Source organism: Plecotus auritus, assembly GCF_963455305.1.
Source record: "Plecotus auritus genome assembly, chromosome: 3".
In the NCBI taxonomy this organism is placed as follows: Eukaryota; Metazoa; Chordata; class Mammalia; order Chiroptera; family Vespertilionidae; genus Plecotus; species Plecotus auritus.
Window position 1 is genome coordinate 157,024,271 of NC_137772.1, and position 26,353 is coordinate 157,050,623.

General features: G+C 40.9%; 1 long non-coding RNA gene across 1 annotated transcript in view; it reads left to right on the top strand.

The window, feature by feature from the left end:
- The first annotated feature begins 390 nt into the window (after positions 1-390).
- The window catches only part of LOC308244381, a 47,494-nt gene continuing 21,531 nt past the window's right edge, over positions 391-26,353 (top strand). The window contains exon 1 of the long non-coding RNA XR_013960132.1: positions 391-605. This is a non-coding gene — a long non-coding RNA (uncharacterized lncRNA). The remainder of the gene's footprint in view (positions 606-26,353) is intronic.

The window sequence follows — 26,353 nt, forward strand, 5'->3', positions numbered from 1 at the left end:
GATTATTCTAGTATGCAGGTAGTGTTGAGAAAGAGGGAGTTCAAGGAAAGGACAATTGTTAATAAACAACTTACATGGTTTACTCAGACCCCTGAGGTCTCACCATCCTCTGGTGTCACTATCATATAATCCTATATATTCTTAAAAAGTAAACCTTTCCCTATTTATTGTTACAAGTCCCTGTTTGATTTTAAATTACTGATAGACGCTGGCTGTGACTACACAATGATTCTATAGGTTTAATTTTGTTTGCTCTGTGCTAGAATCACTGTTAGGTTTCTGGAAATTTCTGACATAGAAAAAGAAGGGCCATTTGAATCTGTTTCATACACTACAGCGTTGCTGATTAAAAATATCTGGGTCCCAGCCAAAGATGTCGTCATGTTGGCTACATGGCTATTGCAAACAAGCCCCAGCATCCAGGCAGATCTGAAGTTCAAAGGAACACTTATTAAAGAAAATGTCATTTGCGCTCAGAATAATGGCTTGTAACTCTTCCAGCATTATTTTTTACCTAATCGGATTCGTCTTCTACAGAACAAACTCCAAGGAGGAAATCTGGAAATTTTGGCCTGCTATATACACAGAGACCAGATGGCCGACAGGTACTGAGCTGGTTTTTGTAGTGGGTATGGTGAATGAAAAAGACAACTCTCTTTAAGAATACAATAAATTTTCCAAATAGTCTGTTTAAAAGTTGAAGATAAAGGTTTTGGGTTACGTTGCCCTTAATATGAAAGGGGGATAAATGGAGCCAGGTGGGTTTCTATTTCAAACTTAAGCAAAACTGTCTTCTGAAACTGTGAACTTTATAAAAGAAACTGGTTGGAGTTTGGGAGCAATAAATTATAGTAGAGTCTACATTGGAAGGACAGAGACATGCTATCTGCTTAAAGCGATCCTTTTGAAGGTGGCATGCTGAGGTCTCAATTAGAGAGGGTCAACCCTCAAAGGATGTTTTTAACTATTGGAAATGGAGAAATAGTTTCTTTTCTAGAAAGGAGAGCATTAAAATGACAGGAGTTTTCCTTTTTGTTCCCTTCTCACACTCACATACTAGTTCCACTGTGTGTATTACGTGTTGTTGAGTCAGCTCCAACTCCTAGTGACCCTGAGAATGAATGCTGTCCACTCTGTCTTGTCCTCAACATCCCTGCTCAGCTCCTGTAGATCGTGTCTATGCCTTCTTCCATGAAGTCAGTCCATCTTGTATTTGGTCTTCCTCTTGTTCTGCTGCCTTCTATTTCCCCCAACATAATTGTCTTAGCCAAAATACCCTGACTTTCTCATGATGTGCCCGAAGTAGGACAGCTTTAGTTTTGTCTTTTTTGCCACCTCAAGTCCACAAGCCATTAACCTCAACTCCCAAATCCAAGAAATTCTTGAAAGTAAATTTTTTTTCATAATTCATTTGAGAACAAAAATTTTCCTGAATGGATGTGGGTTTATTAAAAAATCTTTATCCCACTGAGTGTGATATTCCTACGCTTTCCTGAAGTCTTAATCACATGTCGAATGGAGTGTTTCATCAGACTTCCTTGGGGATGCTACATGGGACTCAGTATATGGCCTTATTACCTCTCCAAAATCTGAAAAATCTGGACCCTGAAATCCATCTGGCTTAGGTTAGAAATATGCCCACTCAAACTTGTCTATTTGCATGAGTTAAAACACTCACTAGTTTGGACGGATCGGCGATGCCACACCAACTACTTTGATTTGTATCACGCCAAAATGTGGTGGTAGCTCTGACTGTTATTTTCAGGGGAACACACCTCTGAGATAGTGGGAGGAGAGAGTAGGAAAACTCTTTCACATGTTAAATGCTTCTTCATTTACAAAATAGGAAGCATGTAGCATGTACTGAAGGTTCTTTTTAGCATTATAGGGCTGGTAAAGGTAAAAAGCATGAAGACTTTACCTTTTAAAAAAGTATTCTCCTTTTGGCAATCTTCAAGCCAAACCTTGAGTGATGATTATGGTAAGATTTATGTAAACATTACAGAGATAAAAGAATTGGTTAATTGAACTGGGTTTGAGCTGGGCTTGGGTAATTATTCTGGACTGATATGTAACAGATTTATTTGGACTAGATTTATAAGTTCCTTTCCTATGAAGTGGTCAAAGCTGGAAAAAATGAGTTGATTGCGTTGATTTGCCTATTTGGAGTCAGGCAAACTTATATGCCTGAAAACAATTAATGAGGCTTATTTTCACCTTAATTCAGAGAACTAGGAACACACACACACACACACACACACACACACACACAAATTCAATTACATGAATGGAATTCTTGAATATACGTACTGAGTTCAGCTGTAATATCTGAGACAGGAACAAACACAATGACGTCTTTATTATGGTTCATTGGTTGATTGAGTTATTGGCTGTCAGTGGTTGACCACTGCAGATGATAGATCTCCAAGAGTCTAAGTAGGAAACTGCAATTTACAATTAGAGAGATGATTACTGGGCTTGGGATCTCCTCAGGATGTGTTCATAGTTAGGATGTCTACTATAAGAATTATTTGTGTGTGTGACGTGTTAAAACTCTAGTAAGTTTACAGATGACATAGTGTTTTTTTTTTTCTGATGCCCCAACTATAATCTTTTAAAGCATTGCCTTGAATGGTTGCATCTTTGGAAGAATATTAAGTGTCCTAAAAACTTTTGAACTGGAAAGATTTGGGGGGATTGTCTACCAATACATTACATTTTACAGGTGAAGAAATGAAGAGTCCTTTTCATTTTGCCTGTTATATATTGGGATGAAAAAATCTCAGGAAATGAAGTGAATTTAGTTATACCTGTCTGTTCTTCTGGTCTACTTGAAATCCACCATAGAAAGCTCTCAGGGAGAAGGAAGGCTTTGCAGTTAATCAACTGTTATTATTATAGAAAATTTTTACTAGAATACATTATTAAAGTATGCAGTTTATAATTTCTGCTTTTTAGAGAATGCAGAAGGCCCTGTAGAACCATGTTTGGTGTATTTTGCCAAGTCCTTTGACTTACATAATCTCATTTAAGGTTCCTCAAACCTTTAGAAGTGAATAAGACAGACATTATTATTATTGCCTATATTTTGCAGAGGAGGTAACTGTGCTCAGTAAGGCTGATTGACTTAGCTAAGTAGTTGAGAGAATTTTAACCCAATGTTTCTATTTCTAAATCATGTGATTTTTTTTCCATTTTACATTTCTTTTGAGTGATAAGTGAGCTGGGCAATAGAACATTCTAGTTTTATTTTTATTTTTTAAAATATATTTTATTGATTTTATAGAAGAAGGAAGAGGGAGAGAGAGATAGAAACATCAACAATGAGAGAGTATCATTGATTGGCTGCCTCCTGCATGCCCCCTACTAGGGACCAAGCCTGCAACCCAGGCATGTGCCCTTGGCCAGAATTGAACCTGAGACCCTTCAGTCTGCAGTCTGACGCTCTATTCATTGAGCCAAACCAGCTAGGGCAGAACATTCTAGTTTTAGATCAATTGGATATTGACATCTTTTCTCAAATTTGTATGCATGTAAAGATTCAGAAGGCTGATGGCCCACTGCCTAAGCTGTCCCAGGCTTTGCTCAAGATTGTGATCAACTATTTAGCAACAAGGAACCAAAGACCTGAGAATCTATTTGAGCTTTCTCAACCTCAGCTCTCCAATGCTAGAGTTGAGTCTGTTTAACTTATATTCTTCTATATCAATAATTTTTACTTTTTATCCTGGCTTCTGAAATTTATTTTATCTTTTTTATCCTCACCCAAAGATATGTTTTTATTGATTTTAGAGAGAGGAAGGAGAGAGAAAATCATCAATGTGAGAGAAACATCAATTGGGTTGTTGCCTCCTGTGTGAGTCCCCACTGGGGATAGAACCAGCAACCTGACCTGGAGTTGGACCCACAACCTTTTGGTGCATGGGATGAAGCTCCAACCAACCAAGCCACCCAGCCAGGACTTACCTTTTTTTGAGGGGGTATTACACACACATATATACACATTTAATTTTGAAATAATTTTAGATTTACAGAAAAGCTGCAGATAGTAGAGAAAGTTCCCATATGCCCTTCACCCAGCATCCTCTAATATTAACATTTCATGTCACCATGATACCGTTTTCCTTTTTAATTAATAGACTTTATTGTTTATGCTGGCTTTAGGCTTACAGAAAAATTGAGAAAGTATAGAGAGTTCCCCCAAACTTCCTCATTCTTCCAACCCCTTGTCTTGCATTACTGTCATAATTGGTGAACCAATATTGATACATTATTTTTTATTAAATTCACAGTTTATGTAAGAGCTCATTTCTGTGGTGCTCATTCTATGGGTTTTGACAAGTGTCCATCATTACGGTATCATACACAATAATTTCATTGCTCTAATAATTCTGTGCTTCACCTATTTACCCCTTCTCCAACCACTGATCCTTTCACTGTCTATAATTTTGCCTTTTCTAGAATGTCATTTAGTTGAATTCATACAGGACGTAGCCTTTAAATAGGCTTCTTTCACTTTGTAATCTGCACTTAAAGTTTCTCCATTTTTTTTGGCTTGTTTACTCATTTCTTTTCTTTGTATAACATTCCACTGTATGGATGTGCCATGGTTTGTTTATCCACTCACCTATTGTAGGGCATCTTGGTGTTAACATAAGAAACATTCAAACCTGCAAAGAATTTTGGGAGTTTATTTGAGCCAAACCGTCGGCAATTGCTGGGAAGCAGAATCTCAATGTCTCCTCCTTTGATAAAACAAGGTGTAAAGGTACCATGATACTTATATCAAAACTAAAAGACTAACCTTCGTATAAGACTATAAACTTAATTGCGTAATTTATTCAGATATCACCAGTTTTTCCACTAACATACTTTTTCTGGTCTAGGACCCTATCCAGAATCCTATATTGTACTTAATACTTATGTCTTATTAGTCTCTTTTAATCTGTGACAGTTTCTCAGCATTCCCTTGGTTTTGATGACCTTCACACTTTTGAAGAGTATTCTGTAAATGTCCCTGAGTTTGGGTCTGACTGGTGTTTTCTCACGGTTAGACTTGGGTATTTTGGGAAAGAATATCACACAGTTGAAGTGCCCTTCTCACATCAGGGATACCCAATAGCACCATGGCACATCACTGGTGACATTAACCTGATCACTTTGTTAAATAATGTTTGCCAGGTTTCTTCACTGTAACGTTCCTATTTTTTCCCCTTTCCATACTCTACTCTTTGAAAGTAAGTCACTAAATTGTATGCTTTCTTATTTTACTTTATTTTTCAACTAGTGGCCTGGTACACAAAATTCGTGCACATTAAAAGGGGATTAATTAGAGGAAATAATTTAATATTGCTATTTGCCCTTTCTCTATAATAGAAGTGTCAGAGACGAAATAAAATTAGTAAAATGTATATGAAAACCTTCCTCCTGTCAGAGTCTGGGGCTCACCATGGGACCCAGAGTCAAGTCCCCACCTACCCACATGCACCTCAAAATTGCATGAGACCCAGACCCAGCCGGCCCCCCACCCCATTGGGCTAGATCCAGACCTGGCCAGTCCCACCCTTGTCAAGCCCTGCTGGGCAGGGGGCATAGCCTCAGGTCCCCTGGCCCGACGCCAGGATGGGGGACATGGCCTGAGGTCCCCCAGCACAGCACCGGGAGGGGGGTGCAGCCTCAGGTCTCCCATAAAGCCCTGCTGGGGGGCATAGCCTGAGGTCCTCTGTCAAGTCCAGCCAGGTGGGGGGTGAGGCCTGAGGTCCACTGGCCTGGCACTGGGGTGGGGGGAGCAGCCTGATGTCCCCTAGCCCAGCACCAGGATGGGAAGTGCACCTTGAGGTCCCCTGTCAAGCCCTGCCAGGTAGGGGGCCCGGCCTGAGGTCCCCTGGCCTAGTGCCAAGGCAGGAGGCGCAGTCTGAGGTCCCCCAGCCTGATGCCAGGGCAGGGGGCACGGCCTGAGGTCCCCTGTCAAGCCCTAGTGGGTGGGGGGCATGGCCTGAGGTCCCCTGTCAAGCCTTGCCAGGTGTGGGGGGCACAGCCTGAGGTTCCCTGTCAAGCCCCACGGGGGAGGGGGAGGGCATAGCCTCAGGTCCCTGCTGATTGCTCGTTAAGGCTCCTTAAGGGAACTTGGCCTCAGCTGTGGGTGCAGCCATCTTTGTGATGGAGTGATGGTCAATTAGCATATTCCCTCTTTATTACCCGTGTTTCCCCGAAAATAAAACATCCTCCGAAAATAAGACCTACTTACAGGTTTCCTTCTGAGTGAAATATAAGGCATCCCCCGAAAATAAGGCCCCCAGGCTCTGTCTCAGAATGAAAATTAATTTACCGTAAACTGGTCGCTAGGGCCGCCCCGACTGGCGTCTAGCAACCAGTGACTTTACGTGGAGTCCTGACGTCACTGCTGTGTGGAGGCGGAGCGGAGGTCGGAGTGAGCGGTGAGCGCGGGGCGGGAGAGGGGAGAAGACTTTCACAGATGTGTGTAGAAGAACAGGAGGATTAGAGTGGACGGGACACGGCAAAGGTGGTGAGTGTTGGTCTGTCTCTGGTGACACTACCTGATGCTCGCGGCTGCCTTCATGATGACTGAAGGTTCTCAGTCAGTGGCAGACCCTGCTCCAGCCCAGATCCAGGCCCCAGCAAGCCCAGTGACAGTCCCCAGGCAGGCCCCAGGGGGTAAATGTCTGATAAAGGGGTAGGGGGGATGTCTGGTGAAGGTGTTCAGTGGCACAGGGGTGGGGGAGAGGGATCACTTAAAATGACACAGGAGGATCAGAGGGGGCAATCAAAATGACACAGGAGGATCAAAAGGGGTTACTAAAATGGTAATCCCCCCTCTGATTCTCCTGTGCCATTTTGATTCCCCCCCTCTGATCCCCCCTGTGTCATTTTGAGTGATCCCCCTCCTCCCACCTTGATACCCCAGTTCTTTTTTTTTACCCCTAGAAATGAGCACAAAAAGAAAAAGCTACTCTGTGGAGTACAAGAAAGGAATCGTGGAAGACTCTTGGGGCCAAAATCTTACTGCTTTCTGCAAAGAGAAGATGTTGAGTATCCGATTGGTCCGACAATGGCGAGCAGAGTATGGTAACCTCATTGAACAAGTGGACAAGGGAAATGCTAAAAAGCGCAAGTGTGGATCAGGTCGGAAACCATTATTTTCCGAGCTGGAAGACCTGATCTGTGAATGGTTTGTTGACAGAAGAGCAAAGGCTTTGGTTGTGAATAGGGCTCAGATTCAAGAATTTGCCCTTGCAATGGCACCACAGTTTGACATAGCCCCCGAAGACTTCAAAGCATCACAACACTGGCTGGATAATTTCCTTCAGCCAAGTGAACTGTCTTTAAGAAGATCTACCAACATTGTTTAGGTTGGAAGATACTCAAGTTATTAAGCGAGCACTTGCATTCAAGTCCTTTATTGATGATGCTGACTTCTCTAAATACAATCTTTCCAACATGATTGCTATGGATGAAACTGCAGTGTTTATGGGCCAATCATCTCAAACAACAATTGAACAGCGGGGTGCCTCCTTAGCGTACATTCCCTCCACTGCTTACGAAAGTGCACGTGTTTCCTGTATTTTGGCAATTCGTCTGGATGGCACTAAAATCCCACCTTTAATCATTTCTAAGGGCAAGAAGGAAAAGATTGAACGTGTTTTGGGCGTTTTTGTTCTTGAAACTGAAAAAGCCTGGGCCACACAAGCAGTTATAAGGAAGTGGGTCGATTTAATGCTGCCGCTTGTTATGCGAGGGAGCCAAAGAGGTCTGCTAGTCTGGGATGCAGCCAGCACTCACCGCGCTAAAGACACAAGACATTTCTTCACGAAAGAAAAATAGATCAGATGATTCCCGCAGGAATGACGGCCTATCTCCAGACTCTTGATATTGCAATAAACAAGCCATTCAAAGACAATTTGTGCATGGAAATTAATGACTACATTGAAAATAGAATGGAGAGAAATCAGCGTGGAAACTTTGTGAAACCTAAACTGCAAGAAGTTGTGACTTGGGTGAAGAATTCATGGGAGAAAATCACTGACAGTTGCATTGCAAATGCACTGCGAGCAGGCTACCTTGACGAGAAGTACTCATTTAAAGACAGTGCTATTGCTAAACATGAGAGATTTGGTCCACTGATTCTGAAAGAAATGGAGTCACAAGAAATTCACCAGGAAATTCAGGAATTGGATTGTTATGATGATGTTCCAGAAGATGATGACATGATTGTCATTGAATAAATGAGTAAATTCTTGATACTGTAGGATTCACAGTTTGTCTGGTTTGTGTTGACAACTACCGTACTACCGTACCGTATACAGGTAATAAATTTCCTATATTTTCATTTAACAATAAATGTGTACCGTATTCTTCTTCATGGAAAAATAAGACATCCCCTGAAAATAAGACCTAGCATGTCTTTGGGGGCAAAAATTAATATAAGACACTGTCGTATTTTCGGGGAAACAGGGTAGATAGGATTGCAGTTTACATTTGGTATTATTTTGTACTAGTGGTTAGATAATCATATACTTTACAAAGTGTTCCCCTCAATATTTCCAGTACCCACCTGGCATCATACAGAGTTATTACAATGTTATTAACTATATTCCCGATGCTATACTTTATATCCCCACAACTACTTAGCCTCCTTTTGAGGGCAGAGAAATTAAGCTCCACCGTCTGGAGGAAGGAGTATCAAAGAACTGTGGACATGTGTTAAAACCACCACAGTAATTAATATACATTTCGGGGGAGATACATTGAGGCCATCCAAACATCCTGTTTCTCCCAAAAGCTTCTCCCACTAATTTTAGCATTCATCCATGGATTGTGCCTTCAACAATTATTGCTTTGGTTTCTTCTGTAAGGAAGATTTGTCTCCTTTTGTTTAATCAATTATTTAGTTATATCAGTACAGACTTTTAGATATTTATGATCTTCTTTGGCTTATTATCCAATTGCATCATTATTTATTTTGCTGCTCAAATTGTTCTAGCTTTGGCCGTTGGGATCTACTAGAATACGGTGTTGGCCAAAGGTCTTTCGGCTTTACTGTCACAGTTTCTTGACAACATAAAAAATTCAGTTTTCTCCTTGTCTCGTTCTTCCTGGGCCCACTGACTCCGACTAAGTGTGGTGTGTTTTTTCCGGGAACTTTATTCTAGGTCTATCCGGCCTTAATGTACGTACCCATGGGGTCCATTTCTCGTGCTGTTCTCAGCTCTGAGGCCAGACTCCTGTTCGTTTCCAACCCAGAGGCCTCATCCTTTCACTTTGAAAGTTACATAAATGTGTAAGCACTATGCTGTACACATGAAACTAATATAATATTGTGTGTCAACTGTAATTTAAAAATTAAAAAAAAAATTTTAAAGACCTCATCCGTGGTGTGACTGAGGAAGAGCTCTGGCACTGTGGTCTGCATGGCTGTTGCACCACTGACTGAGAATCAGATAGTCACAGAAGACAGTTTTCCGGATGATGGACACCTGGCCTCTAAAATGTAAAACCTGGACATTTTAGGTACGTTATATTTATAATAATAAAAGCGTAATATGCTAATTAGACCAGACATCCTTCCGGACGAACTTCCAGGTGAAACTGGGGCTGCGAGGGAAGCCCGGGTCCTGGGTGCCAGAGGGAAGCCGGTGCTGGCAGCCAGGGGAAGGAAGGCCTACTCTTGCACGGATTTCGAGCATCGGGCCTCTAATATATATATTTATTGATTTCAGAGAGGACGGGAAAGGAGAAAGGAAAGAGAGATAGAAAAATCAATGATGAGAGAGGATAGTTGATTGGCTGCACACCCCCAAATGGGATGGAGCCTGTAAACCAGGCACGTGCCCTGAGTGGTAATGGAACTGTGACCGCCTGGTTCACAGGTTGACGCTCAGCCACTAAGTCACGCCAGCTGGGCTTAGGTATTTTTGATAGAAATAGTTCTAAAATATATCATGAATTTCCCAAAGCAAAATGAACATGGTAGATCTGGAATTTTTTTTAAATGTCTCAAGGTAGCATCAAGAATATTTTCTTTAAAATTCCATGGTTCTGAAGTGATGGCCTCAGGAACTCAGGAAAGGAGTGAGAGCACAGGATCAGAACTCCAAAAGTCTGCGGGCTTTTGCCTAGAGACGGTGGTTCTAGGGCCAATCCTTGAGCCCCTGCCTGTCCTTTTCTCGTTATATTTAAACCTGGCATGACAACTTCCTTCAGAACTTTCAGGTGGGAGTGAGTGTTTCTTATTTTAGCGTCCAGGGCATCAGATGGTTAATATCTTCAAAACTTACTGAAGGAAACACTTTACTACAAAGAGACTAAGTGGCAAATCTGGGACCTCTGGGAGGCCTACTTACTATAAATTTTCTGTCCTTTGCATTACTCTTAAGGTGGACAAAAATATGTATTCTTAAAACAATGCTGAAGTATTGGAAGAATAAAATTATTAAGCTTTGAAGAAATTGGAAGAAAGGTACCAGTATGTCCATGATGGTGACTTACTTCCTCAATATCCAAAGGATAATGGGACTTTTTGGCATGTTGAGTCCCTACCTCTCCATGTGACAGATGGAGAAACAACTTTCTTATGATGTTGTAGGAAAAGCGAATGAAAATGGAACCCCACTTTAGTCTTAACAGACAGAACCATAGTTATCATCTTTGTAATGTTTATTTTCATATTTGTGTACTCCTTGGCTTTTATATTACAGATTCTATACAAAAAGAAAAGGAAAGGGGAGGGAGGGAGAGAGGGAGGGAGGGAGGGAGGGAGGGAGGGAGGGAGAGAGAGAGAATGCTGTAAGGAAAAGTTAGTCAAGAAATTTTTAAGTCTCAATTATGTAAGCTCATGAGGTTTATATCGTTTCAACATGCTTTGAATAAATATCTAAATTGAAATAGAGCGAGAAATCATTTGATGTTCATCCATCACTAAATTTAACCTGTTTTTTTTATTGCGCATGTTGCCATGTTGCTGCACCAGCACTTTGCATCTCTGGGGACAGTTTTTCGTCTGTGGGATTTCTTCCCCTGTGGTTAGGAAAGCAAATGTGGCTCGGTTGAGTGAAGAGTTTTACGGAATTTAAGGCCCGTGAACGTGACAGGCCAGGGCACGAGAGCCTTTGAGAGAGCATCTTACGTTTTTCATCTGCACTGCAAAAATATTTTATTTCATTCCTTAACTTCAAATGAGACTATTGCAAAAATCAGTTTCTCAAAACATGTCCAATTAGACTGCATTCGGTATGGCGGAGGACAGAACATAAACAAAGAAATGCATATTTCTGGGAAAAGAAACAATAATCCTGAACTGGCTCCTATTATTTTGGTTAAGTTTACTAGCAAGCAAACGCTCCCCATCACATCTTCAGCAGAGGCCGTGTTGCTCTAACCATCCACAAAACACTTCTGGTTCAGGATGCATTTGAACATGGATTTGAAGACAGGGTCCGGTGGAATATGTTTCCTATAACCACCTCAAGTCTGACTTCAGGCAGGTGTTCCAGCCTGGCCTCTGAAATTTTGTCCTCTGTGGTTTGCCTAGAATCTTGACCTTTGGGCTATGCTGTGAGATCTTTTCCATCTGACCTGTTCTCCTTGTGCAGGTGTAATGATCGAGAGGAGGGGGGCATTGTTTTAAATAACTCAATAGTGTTTTATGTAGTTAATTATTGTTTTCCCTGACTGTTTCTTCTAATGCATTTTCATTAACATTTTATTGTAGCCTGAGGCTAGTTAAAGTCCAGGAGACTCTTTTATAAACCCACACCCCTTCTCTTCCAGTTCTCCATCTGTACTCACTAACTGGTTCACTGTGGGTCGCTTGCAGAGCTGCAAACGATAAAGATTTTTAAAACAGCTGGCTTTATTTTTAGTGGAATAGGAGCTCAACTTTGATCAATGAAACAGCCATAAAGAAAGGAAAAACCACATGAAATCCTCTTGTTTATCAGCTTTTTCAGTGAGGAAATACAATCACAATAATGTCGAAATTCTTCCCTTTTTTTTTTTTTTTTAACATGGGAAAGTTTCAGGGATTATGACCTTGAACCATGGAAATTAGAAAATCTTTTCTCTCTGTACCCTTAAATTTCCCACAGTGGTTGGGTTCATAAGACACATGCAAGTTCATGGCGTTGGGTTGTGAAGAAATATAGGGAGCTTGAAAGAAATGGAGCGGGTGAGCTGAAGCCTGGGTAAGGTAGAAAAGGCAGTGAAAGATGCAGTGTTTAAGGCTCAGGAACTTTTTGATCTGGTGGCCAGGCATCATGTTGTAGCTCTTCTCAGGCTCCTCACTCCTTCTTACCACCGTCCCACCCCTACTGCCCCTACAGGCTAGTTCCAGCATTGGAACTTGATGTGATGTTTCCATTATGAGTGCTACTGTTCTCACCAGCGAACACCTGATCTTGTTTGTTTACTTGAAACTCCTCCCCTGCAAGACACTTGTCTAAGGGACCCTACTCTCTGGTTTCAATCTTGCTTCCTTCCTCTGCTAAACATAATGTTCAGAGATTTGAATGCCAGTAACATCACCCCGACTTTAATTTCTTAATACATGCTCTACTTGACAAGTTAGCTTTGATCTAGTTAGGACACCCCTGGAAGATGAATCTGGCTAGAATGGCTCAGATCAGAAAGAAGAGCTATGAGTCGGTTGCTATGGATGAAGACTCTCCATCTGAGGCCACTCTCTTCTCTGATAGCTGCAGGTTGGCAGTAAGACTTTGGGGCTTCATGAGCTGCCCACAGTCAGTCCCAGAGCATCTCAGGGCCTTCCCACTGTATTGGGCCCTCCTTGTCCATGGGAAGAACTGGACTCTCTCATAAATGGTTTAATTAAATGAATGACCTCTGTCTTGGTCCTGCTATGTATAAGCATTCACCTTCCTAGAAGTGGTGAGAGCAGTTACTGATGATCCCTTCATACCCTTTCTGTCATATCGATTTTATAATCACTTAACATTAATAGAAGGCATCACTGTGACTCACCAATGCACTATCTATTTATTGAACACCAATAAATATTTTATTTGTAATACAAAGCACTATGCCAGGTGCAGTGGGAGAGGGAGAGGCTACTCAAAAGTAAAAATGTACTTTGCATTTCCTGCTCTCAAAACACTTACTTTCTATTTGGGAAGATAGCTTAGGTAGAATTTTCTAAGAATGCACAAATTTTACTGATTAAAAATGAGATGAGCATTTGGAGAAGGAAGGACAGCTCATTTTGACTAGTATGGTCCAGAAGTCCTTTGTAAAAAAAAGCTTAGAAATTAAACCCGGCATTGAAGAACATGGAGGGTTTCAACCAAAGGAGAGAGGTTTAAAAAGTGCATTTGTTAAGTGTTGTTTCTATGTCCATTGTTCATTTTCCTATGTTTCTACTTTATATCCTTACACCAATTGCATGATTGTAGGTTGCCTTTGATCAGAGGTTCCAAGGGGGTAAAAAATAAAATTTCTTCCACTCTTTTTTTTTAAAAATATATTTTATTAATTTTTTACAGAGAGGAAGAGAGAGGAGAGGGACAGAGAGCTAGAAACATCAATGAGAGAGAAACATCGATCAGCTGCCTCCTGCACACCCCCTACTGGGGATGTGCCCGCAACCAAGGTATGTGCCCTTGACCGGAATTGAACCTGGGACCCTTCAGTCCGCAGGTCGACGCTCTATCCACTGAGCCAAACCGGTTTCAGCTCTTCCACTCTTTTTGATAAACACCAATGAATATAATTGATAATGAAACTGCAGTTTTTAGCTTTCTTATAAAATAATTGAAGTAAGTGTTCTGGGATTTGTACTATTTTAGCTTTCTTTTCCTTGTTTAAAAAGAACTGACACATTTTCTTTACAGAAAATTTGGAAGGTACAGAAAATTTACAAAGAGAAAAATAAAAATGTCTATAATCTCACTGCTCAGAGATAAACGGAAAGGTTTTGATGGATGCCCAAAGGATGGTCAAGCACCATTAGCAGGTTGTGCATTTCATAGATGCAGGGGTTACCTTCACACAGACTACAAATGGCAACAGTGCTCGTGGAACACACGGCAGGGGCCCTGGCTCCCATAAGTGGAACACATCAAACATACTCTTATACAACCTGACTCTTCATTTACTAGTATTTCAAATATTTTAGGAATAATAAATAGTTATCTCAATGATATTTGTAGGTAGCTAACAGTGTTTTGTTTTTTAATGTATCACAATTCTAAACAAATTTTCTACTAATGAACATGTGTGGGGGCGTTTCAGTTTTTAAATTTAAATTAGTGTCGCAATGAACATCCTCGTAAGTATATATTTGAACTTGATTGTAATTTGATTTTTCTCAGGTTAAATTCCTAGGAAAAGACTTGATAGAAAAAACACTTAAATAATTTTTGAAGTATGATATACAAAAATGCACATAGAACTATATAGCTTATTGAAGCGGCAGCTAGACCAAAAAACAGTATATCATGCAAACCCAACACTCACCCACTCCCTTGTATTCCTCTTTAGTCACTATCCTCCTTAAAATATTGCCAAGATAGTCTAAGGCACTATGAGTCTAATAGTGGTTACTAGACTTACAGTGTCTTAGACTATTTTTCCAACCTTTGTACTTCATATAAATGGAATCACATAGTGCTCATTCTTTGTGAGGTTCATTCCTATCATGGCATATAGATGAGGACTGTTTGTTCCATTACAGATAGAATTCTAACGATAGAACTATACCACAATTTACCTATCCATTCTACTACTGAAAAACATTCGGATGGTCTCCAGTTTGGTATTACTACAAATAGTACTACTAACCACATTCCTGCACCTGTCTTTTGGTGAATATATGTAGGCTTTCTGTTAGGCATATGTCTAGGTAGGAAGTTGTTTGGTTGTAGGAAATGCATTCAGCTTTAGAAAATTGCCAAACTGTTTAATAAAGTGATTTTATCTATTTGCCTTCTCACCAGTAATGTGAGGGTTCTGGTTGCTCCACGTCATTGTGATACTCGTGTTGTCAGTCTTAGACTAGAGAGGGTGCACTGATATTTCATTATAATTTTAATTCACTTTTTTTCCCTATTGGCCAATGTAGGCACTTTTTCATATGTTTATCGTTATAGGCCATTTGGAAATCCTCTTTTGTGAAATGCCAGTACAAGTTTTTTGCCCATTTTCTAATGAGTTACCTCTCTTTTTTTTATTTTATTGTGTTGTAGAAGAGAATCTAAACACTTTGTTTAAAGATCCTCTTCAAAATTTTAGTGGCCAGCACACATACTGTTCTGCTGAGCACTAGGAAAAAGAGATAGTCCTGGAATTCACATAAGCATAAAGAAAATCTGTTGTGTGAAGAAAACCAGAAGGATCTACTTAGACTTTAGTGCATATTTTCATTCTGATGTGGCATTTAAAAAAATAACACTTCCTACAAAATTACTAACGTTTCATAGTGCTTGACACAAAGTGGAAATAAATAGATGTTTATCCTGACATTTTATTTAGATGTATTTTTTATAAGTTAAATTGTGTGAATGCTCCAGTCTGGCAATCTGGAATAAAATGACAAGGGGAAAAATATAAAGTCTCCAAAGAAGAAATGAAAAAAAATTATTATAAAAATGTTCAAGTTTCAATATGTATCTCTATTTAGATGGTGATGATATATCCAGGGATATATAGCAGATGTGCTGGCCTGTTTCCAAGCCTTGCTTTAAGGTTTTGAATCAGGGAAGACTATTACATTATGTGTGAAATGCCACTTCAGTTCAGAGTCAGCCAGTAAATTGGTAATACCAACTTCATAGTCTTTTCAGGCTGATTAATGGGAAAAGCATTTCCAGGTGCAAATATCCACAAGTTTAAATCATTTCTAGGGGGGGAAAATGAGCAGGAAACATCATATGATCCATCTCTGGGCTCTTCTAGATACTATAGACCAAATGCTTTTATATTTCTAAAATTAGGTGGGTTTCAAGGCCATAATATTACTCTTTCTCAAGGAAAAGGAGAATTCTATGCTATTTTATTTTTTAATGAGACCACATTAAATGCAGTGGTTAAAAAGAACTGAAGCTGAGAGTTAAGTAGAGTGAAACTGCAGTAGGCCACTTGGCCGTTCTTCCAAAATAAATTTAAAAATTGTCCAACTTTTATCCATTTCGGATTGGACAAGTTACTGTTGAAGGTCTGTCCAACACCTTCTCAGCTGTGAAAGGACCATCATCCTCAAATACTAAGCACACTGTGCATGGAAGATCATATTATGTGGTTTTGAAACATTTAGAAAGCACATTCTATAGAGATAAGACCAAAGAGAGCTTCATGAGTGTGTGTTCAATCTGTGCATCTGGCTTTACTCTCTGTGTCTTTTACTTTCTTGTGAAGCAGAGCAGTTTTTACTGGTTTGTGGGAAGGTCAATAAAAGAAAGATATTTTAACTTGATAATAAAAGGCAAATAGGAGGACATATAAACAAGTAATGAAGGAACAAAGATTTTCCTTTCTCTCAAGAATTTCCTGATGAAATCATAGATTTCACCCAGGTAATCAATACCTTATTAAGGTCTTTTCTCTGACATCCTACCTAAGTTCACACCGAAAGCTTTTTTAAACACACACCAAAGCATAAAACTTGGGCAGCCACCAATCATATAGGGTAAAAACTTTGGGGTGACTTTTAAGGAAATTTTGGTTGATTTGATTGATAGAACAGCTGCTCTTTATGGATTTCATCAACTCATGTGATTTCATCAGCAACTGTTGCCTTTCTTTCTTCTCTGGACTTTTGACCTATGATGATCATCAATTTAAGATCAAGGCACATGACCCAGCATCATTGTTCTGGGATTTATTTTAGAAAGAAAATAAATCAAGAAATGAGGAGTGAGGTCCAAATTAACAAAGAGCATCATATAGAAGAGATCAGTGGGGCATTTATGTGATTGAACTAGGGTTAAAATGATTTTCAAATGATATGTGCAAGTCTGTTGCGGTGTATTTTAGGCTCTTGTGTTGGAATGGAAGTACCATCACTTTTAAATTTAATAAACGATGAAGTAAAATGTCACAGCATTATATGTTGTTTTCTTTAAGTGCTCAATAAACATAAATGTTTTTTGACATTTTTTTCATAACATTTCATAAGGGATTACTTTACATGATAAGCTTGATATTCATATGTGGCTTGTGGAACATTATCATAACTTCTAATCTCGCCTCATGCTTTCTCTGGCATGAACTGCAATCTCTACATATAGTGGCTATAAAAACAAGATGGTTCAAAAAGACCATTACTGACTATACTTGAAAATAAACTCTTACTATAAGAAAAAATGTAAAAGGGGAAATGCAAAATTATGAGGAAATAGTTTACTTGAAACTTATCATTTTAATCATGTCTCCTGTCTGCAATGCTATCAGCAAGGAGATCTATTCAGACAATTTTAAATTTGGTTTAGGCACTTCATAAAGTAAGCTCTAAGGTAACCACAGAATTAAAGAGAGATTTCACCATAAATCTGAGAAAATATTAATTTCAGATCTTCTAGATGCTCAGAAGTTTTCAGACAATATTGTTTCTGAAGCCTAGAGGTACCATGCCACTGTTATCCTGTTTAAAAATGAATGGAACTTGCCCTGGCTGGGTGGCTCAGCTGGAGCATCTTCTCATACACACACACACACACACACACACACACACACACACACACACACACAGGTTGTAGGTTGGATTCCTGGTAACAAGCAGCAGCCATCTGTAAGCTAGAAAGGGAGGTCTTGCCAGAATCAATAGATAGCTGGAACCTTGATCTTGCCTTCCAGCCTCCAAACTGTGAGAAAATAAATTCTGTTATTTAAGCCACTCATTCTGGTATTTTGTTACGGCAGCCTGACCTGACTAATTACAGCGTTGTTTCTCTTATCATCTGGGGGATCTCTGTGCCAGTTTTGTCAACTGTGAAAACAGTCTAATCACGTCTAACCCCAAGGGCAGTTGTAAGGTTTAAGGGAAAAATGGATATAAAAGTTGCTTGTAATAGAGGCACAAACACAATCAATTTCACCTTACCTGACCCCCCTCCCACCCTCTTGTCTCAAGGTTGGCTATCTCCAGAAATGACAGCTAATTTCATTTTGGGACACCTCTGGCTTCTTAAAATCCCTTCTGATTGTGTCATTTGTGATCTTATATATGTTGGCATTATGAGAGGTTAGGGATCAAACAAAACCAACCCTGTCTTATCTGCTCTTTTTCTAATCTTAACTGAAAAATCCAGCACAGGTGTCAGACAAGCACCAGCATGCCTGCTGCATTGGCGAAGCTGGGTTGGCAAAGGCAACCTGAGGTGGCACCTATACAGAATCCCCATGCTCAGGTGGACCTACCTAACCACTGGGTCACCAGTGCAATAGAAACCCCTTCTCCACTCAAGGGCCAGAGGCGGCCCCAGGAACGGACTAGAGGTACCCACTCCATAGGCAGACCCAGAGGAAGGCCCGAAGGGCAGGGCTGAGCGTGCTCAGTTCTCTCTCCCAGATTTACTAGTCAGATAAACCACTTCTTCTCCCTAGGTGAGGAGGGAGGGATGGCCGAAAAGGAAGGCTAGGCAAGTTACTTCAAAACCATTCACACCTGGGAGTAGAGGTTCCCACATGGAAACATTAGGAGAAGGGGAAAAGGTTCCCCTAACCATAACTTCAGTTGCCAAAAACAAAATGTGACTTAAACGTTGAAGGAAAATGCGAAGGCCCAGCATGTGCTGACATGTCTTAACATTAAGTCATAAAGGGAAACCTGAAACTGTAAGGGAGTACACCCAGCAAGCAACTCGGGGTCGGTGTCAGACCTCAGAAAACACAGGTAGCAGAGAGGGAGAGCACACAGCAGAGGGGGTTAGAAGCAGACTGAGCTGACAGACAGGTAAGATTTGTATGCAAGTCTGTGAGGAGGGAGAGTCTGTATTTCCACTTCTGATAAATGCTACTAAGAAAATTATATTTTATTAATTTTACAATGCGTGTATTCAGGAAAGTCTGGAAGAAGCAACCTCCACTGAATAGGAGTAAGGAAGAAGAAGAAAAGTGGAGGTGGAGATGTTTTTTTAAAAAAGTAAACTGAAAGATGAAAGGGAACTTTTTAAACATGAAAAGCAAAAACGTAAGGAAAGGCCATCTTCTGGCTAGAGTAGCTGTTTTTATATCTGTGGAAGAGATGGTGTAGGCATTTCAAAGAAAAAATAAATAAGGGGAAATTCAGTGCAAGCTAAAAAGAAGCATGCTGACAACTAAAAGAAATTAGGCTAAAAGAAAATACAAATTTTGCCTTGGCCCATTTGCCCAGTGGGTAGAGCATTGGCCCGCTGACTGACCAAGGGTCACAGGTTCAATTCCGGTCAAGGGCATGTGCCTGGGTTGTGGGCTTGGTCACGGCGCCTGCAGGAGTCAACCAATGGATGTGTCTCTCGCACATTGATGTTTCTCTCTCTCTGTGTCTCTCCCCATCCCTTCCACTCTCTCCAAAAATCAATGGAGAAATATCCTCAGGTGGAGATTAACAAAACAGACAAACAAACAAAAAAAGAAAGTAAAATGGTTTATAAAAATTTGAAATGAGGTTTTCTTTCCTCTGACCCATTATGTGCTTTTTCATGGTCAAGGTCATTTGATTCACCTTAGTTCTTTAGTGTTGGAAATTGTCGTTATTAACTTGTCACATGATCATTGCTATTAAAAATGAATATGCAAAGGCCCTACTGTCTACCACATTTTGTATTATTTTCATCTACTCTAAGTTGTCATCAGTCATAAAATGCCTTATTATTTTACATACCACGAAGAAAGGAAAAAATGCTGCCAATTGAACTCAGACTTATTAGCAGATTGTAAGATCCTTCCAGATCTCAGAAATGGTGACATGTGAAAATATGCATTTTTAAATTGATAAAATATAATATATTGTTTTCTTAGTAGCATTTATCAGAAGTTGAAATGAACGTATTTATTTGCTGCATCTAATTTCAGTCTCTTTCCCTTGGAATTTCAGCCTCATGAAGGCAGGTACTTTGCCTGCCCTATTCACAGCTGTATTTCTGTCTCGGATAGTGTGTGCACATAACGGGGAATACTGCTGGATGTCTGGCTATTCTTGCAAAAGGTTGGTGATGAATGCAGAGTATAAAGAGAAGCTGGGGTTTATTTGATACCATTCAGTCACTCACTCAAGGGGTAGTCTTCCTAAATGAACCCTCCTACTAAAAAATATTTTCGGTCCCCCCTCAGCAGTAGAATAAGAATAACCCCCATCGCTGCCAGCACCACACACACTCTATTACAGTACTTGGCTTATCCCTCCATTTAATCTGGGGTTATAGTCCAGCTTGGGTGAATAATGTAACCATTGTGCATAGTTGAAATACCTCGAGGGTTCCCCTAGGAAGGTGCCACATTGAAGAATAACAACATCTCTCAGTAATTCAATCAAGAGCCAAGTTTTCCCCTCGGGTAGGAGTAGGTTACAGTTTCTTTTGATGGGCACCAGATGAAAGAATTGGCTTATATGTAGAGGCCATGCATATGAAAAATATGACTCTCTAACGCGAGAAGTCACATACAGTGTGGTGAGTGGCTTTCACTAGGGGTGGGTGGGATGCAGCCATGAAGGCTGGTGGGGAAGCAGCTGATCCGGGTCTCCCATTACAGGGCGTGTGCTCAGTGCAAGGCGGGTGGATCACACGAAGTATTTAGATCTCTTTTCTTTTTTAAATGTAGGTAAGGAAAGGAGAGCAGGCTCTAAGTGCATAGGGTGCCATTCCATGGGTCATGTTTATCTTACTTTGCATCCCTGGTAAGATGGTCTTGTACAAAGGGAGGGAAGAATTGATTTATATTAATGCTATTCTGAATTATTTTTATTTATGATACCAGGTATTATTCCTAATAACATTGATACCTGGTACTTCCAGAATTTTTTAAAATAATGCTTTACACTTCTTTTTTAAAAATATATATTTTATTGATTTTTTTATAGAGCGAAGGGAGAGGGATAGAGAGTTAGAAACATCGATGAGAGAGAAACATCGGTCAGCTGCCTCCTGCACACCCCCAATTGGGGATATTCCTGCAACCAAGGTACATGCCCTTGACTGGAATCGAACCTGGGACCCTTCAGTCCGCAGGCTGACGCCCTATCCACTGAGCCAAACTGGTTAGGGCTAATGCTTTACATTTCTACATTGCTGCACTTTATCATGCTCCTGACTTTAAAACGCCCAGCTTCAATAACTGGTCTACCATCTACTGGCTATGAAATATTGGAAGAATTACTTATCTTCTCTGTGCTTCAGTTTTGTTTTTATCTTTAAAGTGAGGATAAAACATTATCTAATGTCTACGGTTGTTGTAAGGATTAAATTGGATAAGATTAAGAGTAATGTCATCTCTTTGGATATCAGAGTCCTCAGCAGGAAAATCATGTCTCTAAGGTTCCTTGCAGCTGTTTTGTTACTGTGTTCATCCTTTAGTTCCTGGGACCCTGAGGAGCCATGTGCTACCCTGATAGTTGGGAAGCCACAATGTACATGAGAGATAGCTTCAGACCAAAACCCGTCCTGACCAGGCAAGTTCAGTCCCTGAGCCAAGGGCTAGGTCCAACAATCATCCATTTTTTGTGAAATATTTCTCGAGTGCATGTTCATGGTACTGTTATCATCACAATGTATTTATTGAGTGCCATCCATTGATGTGGGGCTGTGTGGAACACACACCAGACATGGCTGTCCCCCAAGGAAATGGAAATGGAATTCAGATGCTCATGATTCATGAGATAACAGGAAAGCGACTCACAGTGTGCAAACACGGTTTGCAATGAGATCAGCCTTGGAAGGCTCAGCTAAAGGAAGTGCTCCATAAGAGAGACACGGGGAGAAGGTGCTTGGCAATAAAGGAGCAAGACATGATTCCAGGTATAGGGAACATCATGACGGTCAGCAACAAAGGGAATAAAAACGGGGTGGCGGTGGAGACAACACCAGGATCATGTCAGTCATCAGAAAGGAGAGCCTAATGGGAGGAGCAGAATGAGAACAAACGAGGGAGTTGAGAGCTGTGCATTCGTTGCCATATTCTGTTTATCCTGGGACAGACTGAAAGAACATGTCCTGCCTTGTGAAGAGAAGTGGCTCCATACAGCATCCCAGCCCAGGCTAGGAGTGGAAAGTTGTATCACATCTGTACTGGTTTTTAATCTCAGTTTAGTTTTGTTTGTTCAAGTTAATGAAAATGATGTGCTATTGTTATGTAGTGATGCCAGAAAAAGTTTCACCAGAGACTTCAAAAATGTTTTTGGTACTGTGCCCATTTCATGTGGTTTCACTTCCCCCGGCTTCTCTCCTCCTGCCCCGCTTGTTCTCCCTTCCCCCCAAAGCCCTTCTCTGATATTGATGGATTAGTATCATGTGATTGGAAGGATATTTGGAGAGAATTCAGCTAAACAAGCAAGCCAGCCCCCAAAAGATAAGTGATGGAAAAATCTAAGGATGAATGGAGTTAGTATCATTTGTATGGTAGAAGACATATCTGTAGGATCATCCAATAGAAACACATAATTAATAGCTCCTCAAATTCATCGCTGGAGCTGATGAATTAGGAAGAATACACCTCCATCTGGGAATAATTAATAGTAATTTATAAATTCCTTTAAGAAAAGGAACTATGTCTTCACCTTCCTCAGTCAGTCCCCTGGGTGCCATAGAACATGTTTTGTCCATCCAGCCTTTCAAAATTTATTAAGTGGTAGGTATTGTGTGAAGGCATTTGGAGACACCAAAGAAAAATAAGGCATCCTTGCCCTCATGGAACTTAAAACTTTGGGGAAGGAGGTAAAATAAGATAGAATGTAATATCTGCCCTCAATAGGGTAAAATCAGAGATCTGAGCTTATTGGTGGGGGGTGTATATCACTCAGAATTTCTGATACCCAAGGGACAGAAAAATCTACTCAAACAGGCTTAAAATATAAATGGGAATTTATTGGCTCTGTCAACTGCAAAGTAAAGAGTGTTACTACATTTAAGCTGGTCAGGTGCTCAAAAGACCTACTAGGAATTTGTCTTTCTTCACTATTCTGGCACTATTACCTCTGAGTTGGTATAATCTTAAGACAGGCTCTGTCTCTGTTGTGGCAAAGATAAGCAGCGGCAGCTCTATATTTATGCTACACCACCCAAGGAACAGGCGCAGCAAAAAAATGCCTCTTCTCAAGAATTCCAGCAAAACTCTTGGGGCTTCCTCTTGTTGGGTCAACTTTGATCAAGTGCCTATCCATGAGCTAATTATTGTTGCCAGACAGACGGAGTGGGCTTATTAGTAATCATGTACATGAAAGCATAGATGGCTCATTTACCGTTTCCCTGGAGTCCCAACGGTGAAGTCAGGCAACCAAGTCACAGGATTTAGAGCAGGGGTGGGCAAACTTTTTGACTCGAGGGCCACAATGGGTTCTTAAACTGGACCGGAGGGCCGGAACAAAAGCATGGATGGAGTGTTTGTGTGAACTAATATAAATTCAAAGTAAAGGAGCGGAGGGGAGAACAAGAGAACCGGATAGAACAGCCGGATCCGGCCAGCGGGCCGTAGTTTGCCCACGGCTGATTTAGAGTGAGGAAGGGACATTTTTCCAAAAGAAAATCAGGGTTATTAGGATAGGAGGGTATGAATGTGGGCACCTGAAAGCAACAGTGCTTTGAAGACGCCCCTAACAGTTGGTGGTAATCTATGAAGAAAACCTGTGATCCTCAAAAGATGGTTGGGTCTGAGAGGCAGAGATGAGGGCTGGGGCAGACACTCCATAATGCTTCCACTGCACATGAAGGAGTTTGGTCACATGGGCATACCTACCTGCAGAGGCTTGCTGGGCAGTGCATCTCCTATCAATGCCACAACACCACGCTTGAAGGAGACAATAGGTGTTTTTTTTTTCTTTATTGATTAAGGTATGACATATGTGTCCTCATCACCCCATTGTCCCCCACCCCCCCACTCATGCCCTCACCCCCCTGTTGTCTGTGTCCATTGGTTAGGCTTATATGCAATAGGTTTTGATGAACAGCTATTAGTTCCCAATAGAAGGAGCAATTTACTTAGTCAAGGAGGTATCAGCGGGTTGCACAGAGGAGGTGATGGTTGAGGTGATGGCTGAAGGAATAATAGGAATTAAACCAGGAGAAGAAAGGTGGAGAGGTGTGTGTGTGTTTTAGCTTTGAGCTGAAGAGGCAATGATCCAGGAAGAAGTACTTGCATAAATACAGGTATGTGTGGAAGAATTTACACCAAAATGTTAACATTGTCACTTCAGGGCTTAGAACAGGAAGAAGAGAACAGGGAAATTACTGTGTGTGTGTGTGTGTGTGTGTGTGTTTTTCTTCATGTGACAATATCACTTGACACAAGGAACTGTCATTACTTTTGTAATATTTTAGCCTCATAAAATAGATTAAGAGATTTGCAGAAAGTGACATCTAATACAATAGAATGTAGGATCTGAAAGAGAATTTGGGCATCATTTCTAGAAGCTCAGAGAGACTATGTAACTTTCTTAATTCTCATAACAAATAGACAAATACTGAGATTAGAATCCAAGTTACCTGGTTTAAAAAGGTATGAGGGCCCTAGCTGGTTTGGCTCAGGGGATAGAGCATCAGCCTGCGGACTGAAGGATCCCAGGTTCGATTCCGGTCAAGGGCACATGCCTGGGCTGTGGGGTTGATCCCCATTAGGGGACGTGCAGGAGGCAGCCAATCAATGATTCTCTCTCATCATTGATGTTTCTATCTCTCTTTCCCTCTCTCTTCCTCTCTGAAATCAATAAAGATATATATATTTTTAAAAAATTATGAGTCTTATAATTGCCTCCACGCATCATTTTTATTCTCTTGACTTTTTATTTGTGTGAACAGTGGCTATTTGTTGAACATGTACTGAATGCCTGGTGTTGTGGGACGCCTTGGAAATATAGTAATGAACATGGCATTTGTGGGCTCAGTTTCATTCTAGCTTTAAATCATTCATTTATACCTGCCATTTATTGAAGGTGATATCAACAACATAAACTAGTAAACTATCTGTTTTCATGAACATGATTACTAGCAAACATTAAATTTGAAACCGTGTTAATTATGTTTCCTGGTGATCCAGTATCAGGGAAGTAACTTTGCTGCTATTGTTTCATTCACTTTAATGCAATGTTGTTACTGTCATAATAATAAGAAAGAAGCAAAGGGAAGGCCAGACATTGTAAGCATGGTCATCTGGCAGCTTTACCAGAGAGCTGCACCTTTATGCTCCACAGGGAACCACTGGTGAAGGAGTCCCAACAAGGAAGAGGAGTGCATGCGCAGTAAAATCAGGGTGATGTAGAGAAGGTGCTTGTTTGTCAGTCTAACCTGGGAACAAAGATCATGGGCTAGAGAGGCAGGACCACGGCAAGTGCTTGAAATGCTGAAGGTTCATTGGTTAAGCTCAGTTATAACCCTGAGGCAAAGACTTTCTACTCTCTTGTTCCTCTGGCACTCCTGCCTCTTGCTTGCTCCATGACCCACACTTGCCTGCCCTGTGGCCCAAGCAGCTGCATGGCCCATAGTCATGTGAACCCCACACAGAATGGACTGCACCTGGAAACACAAGCCGAGCTAGTCAGATGCTGGACTGGACTGTTTCTGATATGGAGTGAAGACACCGGGCAGGGACCTTAATTCTAGCTCTGCTGGAGACAACATGGGACTTTTACATGGCGGGACAGAGGGGGATGGGACCTTGGAAGGGAACTCCCTTAATGTTACATCAATAAACCTTTCCAGGATACCTTATCCTCCTGTGGGGTGTCTCAGGCAATTCTTCTTTCCATGGCACCCTACAATGCCCACTTCCACCAGCAACAGGTAGGGATGCAGAGGGGACCCCACTGATAACAATGTGATATGTATCAACAATGTGATCATTTAGCAACAACTACCTCACCTTAAATTATCCATCTTTCAGTCACTTTAGGTGACTAGTCCTGGAAACAATATCAGTCCTAAACTAGAAAGAGGGAAACAAGAAGTTTGGGATTTCCAAATTAAGTCCTTGTGGTGATGTCCTCTCCAGAGACAATGTCTGCTAGCCTTCTATCAGGGTGTTTTAACTATCCTAATACATAAAAACCCTGGGTCATAACAACCAGTAATGACCGGAGGCTAACCAATGGGAAGTCAGTGCTGGCCCCGCCCTCAAGCAAGCGGTAAGGGGCAATCAGGCAGGCAGGCAGAGGGATTAGGGGTGATCAGGTAGGCAGATCAGCAGTTAGAGGTGATCAGGTAGG